General features: G+C 41.2%; 1 protein-coding gene across 4 annotated transcripts in view; it reads left to right on the top strand.

Annotated features, from left to right (window-relative positions):
* The first annotated feature begins 738 nt into the window (after window positions 1–738).
* MYRIP (myosin VIIA and Rab interacting protein) overlaps window positions 739–12,878 on the top strand; it is a 444,715-nt gene continuing 432,575 nt past the window's right edge. For all 4 annotated transcript variants that reach the window (XM_072651463.1, XM_072651461.1, XM_072651462.1 and 1 more), the window contains exon 1: window positions 739–869. The gene's annotated coding sequence lies outside the window, so the exon portion shown is untranslated. The remainder of the gene's footprint in view (window positions 870–12,878) is intronic.

Raw genomic sequence — 12,878 nt, 5'->3', positions numbered from 1 at the left:
CCTCCCGCCCGCCCCGAGAGCCTCCCCCCGCCCCCTTCCCCGCCCCCGCCCCGGGCTCCTCTGATTGGCCGGCGGGTGTGGGCCAGGTGTCAGCGGCAGCGGCTGGGGCGGCAGGGCTCAGCTGTGGGGAGCGTGAGCTACGGCAGCAGCAGCCTCCAGGAGCCAGCAGCCAGCAGCCAGCAGCCAGCCTCCTCCTTGATCCTAGTTCCCATCCTTTCCCCGAGCGTCTGAAGCAGCAGCTGCGGCCACATCAGCCCCAGAACCACCGCGGGCGGCAGCGGCACTGAAGCCCTCCGCTGACCCAGCCCGCTCCGGGCACTACCCAGCCCAGAAGGCGCCCGCGCCCTGGGGCAGTGCGGGAAAGGCTGCGCCCAGCTCTCGCCTCCTCCGCGGGCACTACCCATCTCGCCGCTCCTCCTCCTCGCCTTCCTTTCCTCTCCGCATTCCCTGGAGCCCGGGCAGCCCCCGCGGGCGTTGCTGCGCCTCCGAACACCGGGGCACCGGGAGCTGCTGCGGTCTCCTTTTGCTCGTTCCCCCCGCTCGTCCTCGCTGCGGTGCCCACCGGACGGAGAAGTCGGGTACAGGGAAGGCAGGCGCCCGCAGGCACCCGGGAAGAAGGCGCGAGAGCGGCGGCCCCGAGGGGACCCAAGGGCTGCAGGGTGGGTGCGGTGCGCTCTTGGCGGACAGCTGTGTCCCCAGCTCTGGACTTGCAGTCACTCGGCGCCACCAAGAAGGAAGGACTTGTTGACCCCTGTCCGTCGTCCGTGTCCGTGTCTGTGCCAGTGTCAGGGAAGTCCGAGGGAGCAGGGATCGATGAACCAAGTTGTTGCCGGGCTTCCATTTTGGTGCATCTCTCTTCTCTTCTCGGGGTGAGTAGGGGCGATTCCCGCACCCTCGGGGCCTTTCTCTAGGAGTCCAGTCCCCCTGCTCTCCTCTCGCCTCTCAGAGGCCGCAAGGCTCGGTGCCACTGGGGTCCGTGCTGCGGTCGCCGATGCTTAGGCGAAAGGCGCACAGACCGTGGGGTGGCTGGTGGTCCAGGCTTCGTCAAGGGGCGTGGAAGAGAAGCGACCCTTTAAAGTGAGGAGGGAGGCTGACGAAGGAGGAATGCGTGCTCGGGGGCAGGGGGCTGGGGGTTGCCCTGCATAGAAGGTTCACTCCCGCGGGGCCGTCAGAGGGACGGAAGGGCCCTGGCCGAGGGGGAGCAAGGCTGCTCCCGTGTCTGGCTCACTCCTGCCTCCATCACGCCGCTGCGGCTTTCTAGGGACGGAGTTACGCCGCGGCTGAGGATGTCCGGGGGTCTCCTGGGTGCAGTTGCGGGACAGCGGACTGTCACTTCCTTTCCGGGAGCCGCAGCCTTCCTCTTCCTGGCTAGCGACTGTTCCTTCAAGTGTCTCTCCAGTTATAAAGGCTAACTTCAGGGTTTTTGAATTATACTGGGGATGGGGTGGGGGGGTCTTGCAGTGGGAGGATGAGTCGCAGTGTTTCACGTCCATCCCCTCTCCCTCCGTTATACTCAAGTGCTGCCCAAAGAGTTGAAACTCTTAGGCGAGAGACACCCCTCATCTCTCCCACCGCAATCTTCTACCTTTGCCTCTGGGAGATAGAACTAGGGAGAAAGCACCCGGAATATGTTGGATTTAAACATGCACCATTTGCATATTAAACAGCGGAAACAATGCAAACAACCAAACCCTCTTCCCTCCACCTATTTTTTTCTTCGGATTATTGTTATTGTTGTCGTCATTCTGTGCTCGGGCTTTCGGTTCCTAGGGTGTTTCACTGACTTTGATTTGGTTTAAGGATTATCCACTTTATCTTCCCCCACTTAAGAAAAGTCTCTCGGATTTGCCAAGTGCAGGGTTGGCATTTCATTGCAGGGGTAGACCTGTAATGAACTGCTGGGAAGAAGTAGCCCCAGGATGTGTGTGTGTGTGTGTGTGTGTGTGTGTGTGTGTGTGTCTGTGTCTGTGTGTCTGTCTGTGTCTGTGTGTGTGTGTGTGAGTCGCCTGCCGCTCTCCATATCATCAGTGCTGTTTTCATGTATTCCTGTCAATTCTTGCTTGATCCCCCTGTCAGTTCTCCGTTGGTGGTTGTATTCTCCTCCTCTTAGAATCCCCAGCCCTCCTTTCCCCCGTTTTATTTACAGACTGTAAAACAGTAGCTCTGTTTGTTCAAATTGATTAGCCACCAGCTGTTTGCATCTCGGAGCTGGTGACTTTCTTAGTGCTGGTGTTTTAATAAAGCTCCACCTCTCTTCTTTTTAATAAACACCTTGACTTTGGATTAACTTTTGTAAGTATGTGTATGTGTTGGGAACTGAGTCCTTTCTGCTAGAAGCACAGTGCCTTACATTTGTATAAGCTTTAAACACACAGGCACACGTTTCTCTCGGGACAAATCATTTGCCTGCGTTAGCACTAGGTTAAAAAAAAAAAACACTCAAACCCCTGTGTGATTAGGATTAACTTTGAGAATTGCTACAGGTTCCTTGATGATGTGGACACCCAATCCTAAATCTGGTATTGATGATGAGCTTTTACAAAATCTCTTTGCTCTAGAGAGCCTCAGCCTACTTTAGTGCTTCTGTGCATGACTGGGAGCTGTAGCTCCTGGAGTTCAGCTTTGCTTATGTCTTCCTTCTTTTATCCTCTCTGACCTTCCTTTCCAAGTCCCAGTTCTTCCCCTTAGTTTGGAAATTTACTAATTTTGGAAAGAATATTGGGCTGGATTAGACACTGAAGTTTAAAATCATAATAACAAATACAGGAGAAGATATGAGGTAGTTTCCCCTCTACCCCACCCCCGAATCCTAAAAGAATGCTCCTTATTAGATAGGCAGCTTCTGAGAAGAATCTGAAATATTTTGTATCCTATCATCCTTTTCCTGGTTGAGGGGATTCTTTGGCTTGGGTGGGGAGAGGTCAAATACTCTAATCAATCAGTAAGCATTTTTTAAGCACCTACTACGTATTCTTTCTAGTCACTGAAGATACAAATACAGAAAAAGAAACAATTTTTTACTGAAGAAAGTTTTTGAGGAATAAAGTGTTATGTATTCTCTTGCAATTAAGAACCAGCCATTTAAAAAAATTCCTTTCTTAATCTTCTGCATTATTCCATACTGCCTCTTATTCACATACATTCTTAACTAACCAACAGCTATCTTATATTTACTCACTCACTGGGGAGTCAGAGAATGAAACAATCCTTGATATTTAAGGGAGCAAATTTCCTTGAGAGGTATGGATGTTCTCCTTTGTGCAGTTATTAAAATGTGCAAATCTCTCATTTTGGCCCTACAAGTAAGCACTGTTAGGGACTAGATCATTCAATGCCTCTATTTTTCCATATGTAAAGCAACAAAAACTACAATTCAGCTACCCTAGAAGAGTGTTGAAGAATCTGCTGTGCAGCTGCCCAACAGCTCCAAGGAGATGAATCCTTGGTCAGTATTTGTTCTTGGAAGTGCCATTGAATGTTCCATTGTAGCTGATTTTCCTATCACTTCTGGTGAACTGCCTCCTCCCTACCCTTATTAAAATATACTCTGCTTCAGGAATCCCATAGAGGAAAGATGGGGGGGTGGGCATTAGACTCAGGGAAAGCTTCAGACTTCTGAGCTCAGCCCTGAAGAACTAGCTAGGTAGAGAGGAGAGAGGGCCTTCCATGTTTAGGAAGAGAGGACCATCAAATTCTAGCCCTATGTGTAGGAATAAAAGAAAAGAAGCCAGGATTATACTGGATTAAATTCCTACCACCACTCTGTACTTTTGGGATGTTTGACCATAACAAAGATTGATCCATCCAGAAGTCAGATTGAACACATGAATATTTATGGAATTTCCACAAATGCACTATTTGACAAAAGGCAGGAAAAGAAAACTTGTATTTCTAAATGGGCATATCAAATTTTCCATGAGTAAACATGACTGAAAAAACAAAATAAATGAAAACACATGTGCATCCAGACTCCTTTTCGAAGGACAGCATGTGTTCAATATGACCAGAGAAAAGGTCAACCATTGAATGACAGATGGGACTGTGATAGGACATGGAGACCTCTCTCCCAGAGTTATCAACCAGTCAATTAACAAGCATTTATTAAGTATTTAGTATGTGTGAGGCAATGTAGTAAGTGCTGGGGATACAAAGAAATGGAAACCCCACAAAAATAGTCCCTGCCCTCAAGGAGATTTGTGTGTGTGTTTGGGGGGGGAGGTTCATTATGGAGCAAATGGCAGCATGTATGCAAACTACTTGGCCAACTGTAAAGAGTATATAAAAACACAAGTTCTAAACAATTTAGAATCCAGCTGTGATGAGGATTAATGGGGCCCATTCACTTTGGTTTCTTTATTTTGCAATAGCACTAACTGTCAGAACCACTTATTTTGATCCTTAGATATTTCAGGACTTTGTGATCTGCGATTTCTTCCATGTGCATACTCCCTCCTCACAGGCAGATTTCCACATCCTCCTCAGTGGAGAGTCTTCAGGAGGTCCTGTGGCCACAAACTAAGTCACCTTTGTCCACACAAGTAGAACCACTCCAAACGTTGCTTCTGGCTCGGCTTTTTAGTTCCAGACAGAATCAATCAAACAACTCTTCCTTTGAGTATTTAAAGCTGGCTGTTATATTCTTGTCTCGTCTACGGGTTAAGTATTTTCCAGTAACTTTAACTTATCTTCACATAGCATGAACACAAGGCTCTTTGCCATCCTAGTGTACTCAGAACCTTTTTTAGTGTTTTTCATTTTTCTTCTTATACTTTGTCATCTGGAACCAATCAGATGAGGTCCAGCAGGGGTCAGTATGGTGGAACTATGTATTGTCTCCCTGTTCCTAAAAGCTACGCCTATCATAATGTGGTCCAGGTTGATTTTTATAGGTGCCATGTCACATTGCTGACTCATTCTAAGCCTGTATTCTACTCAAGTTCCCAATTTTCTTCAGATAAATTGCTACCTGACTATGCTTTCCCAATGGCATACCCCTAAAGTTGATTTTTTGAACCTAAGTGTAAGACTTTATATTTATCTCTATTGAACTTCATCTGATTGGATCCTTACTGTCAGAGATTATCCATGAAGTTGACTTTTTGAACCTAAGTATAAGATGTTACATTTTTCTCTATTGAATTTCATTCAATTGGATTCAGCTCAAATGCTCTAGTCTAGACTGTAGAGAAAGCTTTCTGGGTCCTTGCTGTCAGAGATTATCCTTTAGCTATTCTTGACACCTTTGAGTCATCTGCAAAATGTGATGATATTCATATAGATATGAAATATTTGTATATATGTATATATACACATATGTACATATACACACATGCATATATGTATATATACATATATGTGTGTATACACATATGGAATGAATACCAGTATGGAGCATTATAGATTTTTTTTCCAATTTTTCTGGCAGTGCAGAATTAGAACTGAATGCTTGGGTGTCCTGCTTGTGACTCAAGAAGGGAAATAGATCTAAGCTTTACTTTTGCTACCAACAGAGAGTGTAACAGGATCACTCCCAAGGGCACAGTATAATTCCTCTGCTCACCCATACTAAGTATTCCTGTGCTCTGAAAGAAATGTAATACCAGGTAAAGGAAAGAAGAGATACAGAAAAATCCCATTAGCGTGTGTTCCACAATCTTATTCCTTCCTTTTATTGAACTTAGGTTTTTTTTTAGCTTAGATTTCTAAGCCTAGCTAAGAGCTATACTTATTTTAAGCCATTTTTTCATTCATTTGATATGTCTTTAGTCCAGCATTCATCTAAGCCTACTATGGGCAAGTTATGGTCATCTTACTGGGGGATTAAAAAGAATGATGCAAACCTTGCCTTCAAACAACTTGCAATAGTAATGATACTAGAAATTTATAAGGCACTGTAAGGTTCACAAACAGTTTCACTTACGTTGCTATCTGATCCTCAGAATAGTCTTGGACAGAAGGTAGTATAGGTCAGTCAGTGAAAGGACGATCATTTAAGTGACTGTTATGTGCTGGATATTGTGATAAGTACTGGGGGGTGGGAGGATCCAAAAAAAAAAGGCAAAAATAGGTCTGCCTTCACAAAGTTCACATTCTAATAGGAGGAGACAACATACAGATATCTACAGTGTAAATGGCAGTAAATCTCAAAAGAATGCACTAGTATTAAAGGAGACCCAGAAAACCTTTAGAAGGTGGCATCTTAGTTTGAGGGAACTCAGGGGGATGAACGCTATTCCCATTTGATAGATGAAGACAGTTAAAATTCAGAGAAGTTTCAGTTCTTGAAGCCAAACTCTCTGACTTCATTTCTACTTATACTCTATACTTAGCAAAGAAGACAGACCTTAGTTTAAGAAGGCTAAGGTCTTCTACTGCATCCTGGGCCATTGCCAGTCATCTTGACTTATCGCTTGCCACTGAACACCAATGATGTCTCCCAACAAGTTCTGAGCTCTCCACGGTGCCCTCTTCAGCTGCCTTGATGGCCATTAGACCAATTATTTCTTTGGAATATAAATAGTCATTGACACATACTGTAAATGATTTTATTAGATCACATTCAGAGGAACAGGATAAGAGAGGTGGAAGGAGAATATATACACTGGACTACAATGAGAAGCCTGGCTTCAAAATTTTGCCATTTTAATTTTTGGCCAACATTTTTCCAAAATACCTAAACGTAGGAGAGCCTGACGCTATATCTTGAAATGACAATTTCGTGTTTTCTATGAATTTCAGTTGTACAGGTTATTTCTTTCTTTTACCTTGAGTCATTTGAATTGGATATATTTACTTCATAGAAAAGAGAGAAACATTTCATGGAAACCTTCATTATGGTGATTTATAGTAAAGTTCTAGGGAGTATGGTGGACCTCCTCTTGGGAAGAGGAATGCACACATTTTACTCTGGACAAAGCAGACAAATGAGGGAAAGAATTCAAAAACAATCATGGGAAAGAAGGATGTCTGTAGGACGCAAAGGCTGGCGCTATTCATTGTTGCAGATTTTGTGGTAATTATCAATATCCTACATTACATCTGTTCAGAAAAAAGATTCATCAATGAAAAGGAGGCAGCTGCGATGTAAAGGGAAGGACAATCAATCAGTGAACATTTATTAATCACCTACTATATGCAGGTGCTGGGGATACAACAAAAAGGCAGAATGATAATCTCTGTCCTCAGGGAGGTCACAGTCTAATGGTGGCACCAAATTTGTAACAAGATAATCTGGGTTGAGATCTGATCTTTTCCACTTACTATTTGTGTGCTGTTGGCCAAATCAGCCCATGCTTCTCTGTTTAGTTTCCTCATCTGTGAAATGGGGCATTTATCTTTTAGGATTATTGTGAGAATCAGATGAAAATTGTTACGTAAACCAAGTTAAGTATTACAACCTTGTCTCTTCTTTAATAGTTGACATTTATAAAGCGTGTAAAGATTTGAAAAAAAAACCTTTCATAGTTTATCTTTTGGCTCTCATAAAACCCTGTGAAATAGGTCCTGTGGGCACCCATTTAAATATTTAAATGGATATCTCTAATAAAGAATGAGGAGACTGAGGTTTACACAGATTAGCTCACTTGCCCGTGGTCATATCAGCTAGGCTAAGAAGTCTGATTTATACCCAAATCTCAAATCTAGTGTTCTTTGTGCTACCTCTAATGATAATTATAGCTCACATTTATATTGTGTTTTAAGGTCTGCAAAATGATTTTATTACAGTAATGGCTTGAGATGGGGAGAATAAGTATGGTCTTTGGCAATGAATAAATGAAGAAACTGAGACGCAGAGGTGCCTTATGCCCATGATTAGGGATAATCACTAACGTGATTCGTTGGAAAGAGCAATGGATTTGGAACAAGGAAGCTTGTATTTGAAGTCAGGAGACCTGGTTTCAAATCCCAGTTCTGGTACTTACTGTGCAACACCACTGACAATTTTATAGTAATATATATGTGTGTGTATGTGTGTATATATATATGTATGTATGTATGTATGTATGTATATGTGTATGCATGTATGTGTATGTATACATACACATATATGTATATACATATAATTTATATATAGTAAGTAAAATTTTATAGTAAAATAATATGATAGAATCCTATACAGAGAGAGGCAGCATGGTTCAGTGGGAAAACAATCATGGATTTTAGTATCAATTCTTGGTTCAAATATTGCCTCTGCTGCTTTACCTGTGTGACCTTAGGTAAGTCACTTAACTTTGCTGGACATCAATTTCTACATAAAATTAACAGGTTGGACTAGATGGCCTCTAAATTTCCTTCCACCTCTATCCCTATTATTCCATCATCCTGATGTACAGAGAGGTATTGTGGCATAATAGACAGAGGGCTAGCCTTGGAGTCAGGAGGATCTAGGTTCAATACCCTCCTTTGACAAATTCTAATAGTGTGTAACCATAGGCAACTAACAATTTCTCAGTGCTCCAGAAACTTTCTAATACTCTAAGTTATAGACAATTTAAAATTTTCATTAGTGGAGAAAGTTTCTGTAACAGGAGTTCACTACTGTTATGAAATATCAAATTGAGAGCCTCCCTCCCTCCCTAAAGGAAAATATTTGAGTAATGTGTCATGGATTCCTCTGAACATCAGGTACATCACTACCATTCATCTACTAAATTACAAAGATTTCAATCTCTATTGGTGAAAAGTTACCATAGCTATGAAACCACAGATTTTTTTTCTGTATTTACCTTTAGACTAATTAGTATTACTAGCTCACTGACAGTAACTTTTAGAAACTCCTCAGTGAAACATTTAATATACTGTGTTTAGCTCATTTTTCAGTGTGAAAATTATTTTTGTAGGTTTAAATGATCATTTTTCAGTTTGGGATGCTAAGAATTTGGATCAAATTCACAGAAAAACATAATGAAACCTAAGGGAAAAAAATCTTGGCCCCAGGATATATAGGCTGGTGCTGCCACTTAATTGCATATAATTCCATCACTATAGAACATTACTGGGGTCCCTCATCAGACCTTTGCCTTTTCCCCACCTAAAAGGACTTAAAAAAATAAAAAGTTTGTGTGATCAAATCTCCATTCCATTTTCTTGCTACTTCTCATTGATCATGTTGGTATAGATTTAGAGAATTTAGCCTATGTAGTATGTGTGTGTGTGTGTGTGTGTGTATGAGAGAGAGAGACAGAGAGACAGAGACAGATGCAGAGAGAGATTCTGTGTCTGGGAGCAGGAGAGAGAAAGAGATTCCAATTCTTTTATCCAAACAAAGCTTTTTATATACGAAAACACTCTGATTAATTAGAATATTTGTGAAAAAAGGCAGCATTCTAGTTTGATTTCATGTTCTGGTTAACAGAAGATTAGTTAAGAAACTGTTTTTTCCTCATTTGTTTGCTTGTAACCTGCTGAATACGGTCCTAGAGGCCACCCTTCTGCCTTAGACACTATGAGATGGTGGCCTCAGAGGAATCTTTCTTTGATGACTTTTGATCCTGCAGTGTTTCAGTGATCTTTCTGAATGTAGGACCACCGGAGAAGAGACTTAGAACCAGAAGGGAGACTGCCTAGTCCAACTCCTTCATTTTGTAAATGACAAGGCACAGGACCAGAGAGGTATGAATTATCTCGAATGAGGACACAGGGCTCATAAGCAGGAGAGCCAGAAAAATTTAAACTCAAGATTCCCTGGCTCCAAAGCCATTGCTCTTCAGGCTTACATGGGGATGATCTTTTCTTGTGTTTTGCCTCATTCTCTTGGAAAGAGTGTAGAAAAAAAAATCAATGATTAATTTAGGGCAGGTTTCCCACCCCTGATTTAGGGGTTTGATTCACTTATATTACATATATGTATGTATATATCACAAACTTATAAGGTTTAATCTTTTTCAATGCAATCTAATCCAATAAGCTTTTATCAAGTATCTAATTTTGGTAAGGAACTAGGCTAGATACTGGAGGTACAAAGACAAATACCTCAAGGACCTCTCAGGAAGCTCACGTTCCAATCAAAGTGTTGTTTGGCAAATGTATTTTTCTAATAAAATTTCATCAAAACTGTTTTTTATGCTTCCTATATCCATCTCTTCAACCACTGTAATTACTCATTAGGTAATATCCCCCAATAGGGTTTCCTTGTTTATATCTACTCAACTACCTCCCCTCTCCTTTCCCCTCCCTCCCTGGTAGTATCTCTAAACAGGTAAATAGCATGACAGACTTCCAGGCCCCTGGCTTTCTTTGCTAAGGTTATAGGGGATTTTGTATATTTATTTAAATAAATTAAATTGATAATTATGGCAATTAGGTGGTGCAGTGAATAGAGTGTTGAACCTGGAGTCAGGAAGACTTATCTGCCTGAGTTCAAATCTTGCCCAGACTCTTATTAGTTGTGTGACCCTGGGCAAGTCACTTAACCTTGTTTGTTTCAGTTTCCTCATGTGTGAAATGAGGTGGAGAAGGAAATGGCAAACCACTCTAGTATCTCTGCCAAGAAAACCCCCAATGGGTTCATAAAGAGTCAGATATGCCTGAAACCACTGAATAACAAAGATAATAATACATTTACATGGGTCACAGTGTTTTACATACATTTTCCCATTTACCCATACAACAAACTCATGAGATTTGTCACGTATCATGACACCAGTTTTAGAGAAGAGGAAAAGCTAAGTGGTTTGTCCAAGGTCATGCAATTAGTAAGGGAGGGAACTGGAACCCAGGTTTGCCTGATTCCAAGTCCAAAGTTCTTTCCACTGCATCATACTTTTGATTCTGAGACTCATGTGAAAGATTGTGCTTCATAATTTCACTGTGTCTGTGACTGAGATCTCATTCATTTGGTTCCTTCTTCCAGTGGTGTAGTGCCTAACCATTCTCCACTGAATTGCATTGAAGAGCTTTTCTTTTCCATATTCTTCCATGGGTCCTTATTTGATGATCCATCCAATATTCTGGTGACTTTCTTTGGTGTCTCTGATCATTTTCTTGAACATTTGAGTCAGGCAATAAACATTTATTAAGTGCCTACCATGTATTAGGCACTATGCTAAGAGCTGGGGGTGAAAAAAAGAGTCAAAAGACAGTCCATACTCTTGAGGAGCTCACAATTTAATGAAATACCACCATAGCACTCAGTCTATCTATTTGTCATCTTTCCATCTATTCATCCATCCAGCACTAATCATTTATTAAATAAGTTCTGTGTATCTTGCTCTATGCTAGGTGCTGTGGAAATACACAAACAATGCAAGGATTCCTACCCTCAGGAAGCTTACAGACTAACATCTTACTTCACAACTCATCCACCTCCTTTTCCTATTAGAGATTTCTGGGTGAAATTTTACTTTTTACATGCAAGTCATCTTTGGTGACATGCCATCTCTCATCTCTCCATCACTCTTTGAATCACACTATGGATGAAATCCTCCTTATATGCATGATTATGTGGTGCTTCCCTGTCACATCTATTGTGACATCAATATGAAGACTGACATAGTAGATATTTTTAACAGTAAAGAGTAAAATCTACCTCCAAGGCTCAAACTGCTTTTGCTAGTGAAATTTACTGTATTGTAGGAAAGAAAATTTTGTCATTTAACTAATAGGGTACATGCCTTTGAAACTGATATAATCTCTTGAAGTAATTCAGTAAGAAAAACCTAATGGCATTGTAATATGAGTGAATGGCTCTGAAAGTAGTTTTAAATTAAGCATAGAATTATTAAATTGACTTAAGGTTGAATGTGCCCAATTTATGTATGTTTTGTTCAAAGAATGGGTTGAGATTAGGAAACCTCAATTGTTTGAAATCAGTGGAATCTGTCAATGAACACGTATTTGTTAGGAGTGTCATATATTGAAACAAAAATTTTAGAACATTGAATTCAACCAAGTTCAAGTCTCTTGTTTTACAAAATGAAAAACAAACTTATGTTAGCACAAAGTAATAGGGAGAAGTATAGGGACTTGATCTGTAATTACATTGGTAGGAAGAACTCCCCAGTAAGGAAAATTCGGCTACCAGTGTAATTCAGTTTACAGTTCCTGGAGCAATGAGAAGTTGAATAACTTCCCTAGGGTCATCTGTTTACTATATGCCAGTGGTGATACTTGAACCTATACCCTTCTGGCTTCCAGGATCCATTACAGGTGGCTCTGAACATTAGACAAAGAATAAATCTCTATTAGTAATAACTATGCCCACAAGTTTCTCTTCAGAGCTATTTTAACCAAACCATTATTGTATAGGTTTTTCCTGATCACTTTTTCCTTCTTACACTATTTCATGAAATAATCAAATGTTACATAAGGGATACCATCAGGGAATGCATATTTGGAAAAGAGGATCCCTCTGTGGGTCCTCTATGGAGCATCTATGGCAGAGCATGAGTTAGAATCATACAATATGAGAAGGCATAGATGGATTGAGATTGGGGGTATGGGAAATAGACCAATATTCACATCCATAGATTGATTTTATTCAAAACTAGTTGGCCATAGACAAGGCAGGGACTGTAAAAAAACTGAAAACATTTGTTTTTCCTACTGCCTAAGTTTTGTGTTGTGGTTTTATGGTAGTTACTTTTGGGATTATTAGAATAAAGGTTGTTCTTTTTTGTAGATTATTTGGGTAAAAAGCACATAGCTGCCACTTACTGGAGTATTTGAAGGCAGAGCTTAGAGATGACAAAGTGATGGCCCAATGCCCTCTGGTCCTTACAGTTTTCTTAGAGACTGAGCTAAACAATGAAAACTCTGCTCATTTTGGTTAGACTAACATCAGGAACAACGACAAGACAAATATAGAAGCATGGTAGGACACCTTTAATTGACCTTGAAATAGCTCATTTTAATTAAAATATATGTTTCTAGACTTCCTG

Source organism: Notamacropus eugenii, chromosome 3 (assembly GCF_028372415.1).
Source record: "Notamacropus eugenii isolate mMacEug1 chromosome 3, mMacEug1.pri_v2, whole genome shotgun sequence".
Lineage (NCBI taxonomy): Eukaryota > Metazoa > Chordata > Mammalia > Diprotodontia > Macropodidae > Notamacropus > Notamacropus eugenii.
This window is presented reverse-complemented; position numbering and strand designations above follow the sequence as displayed.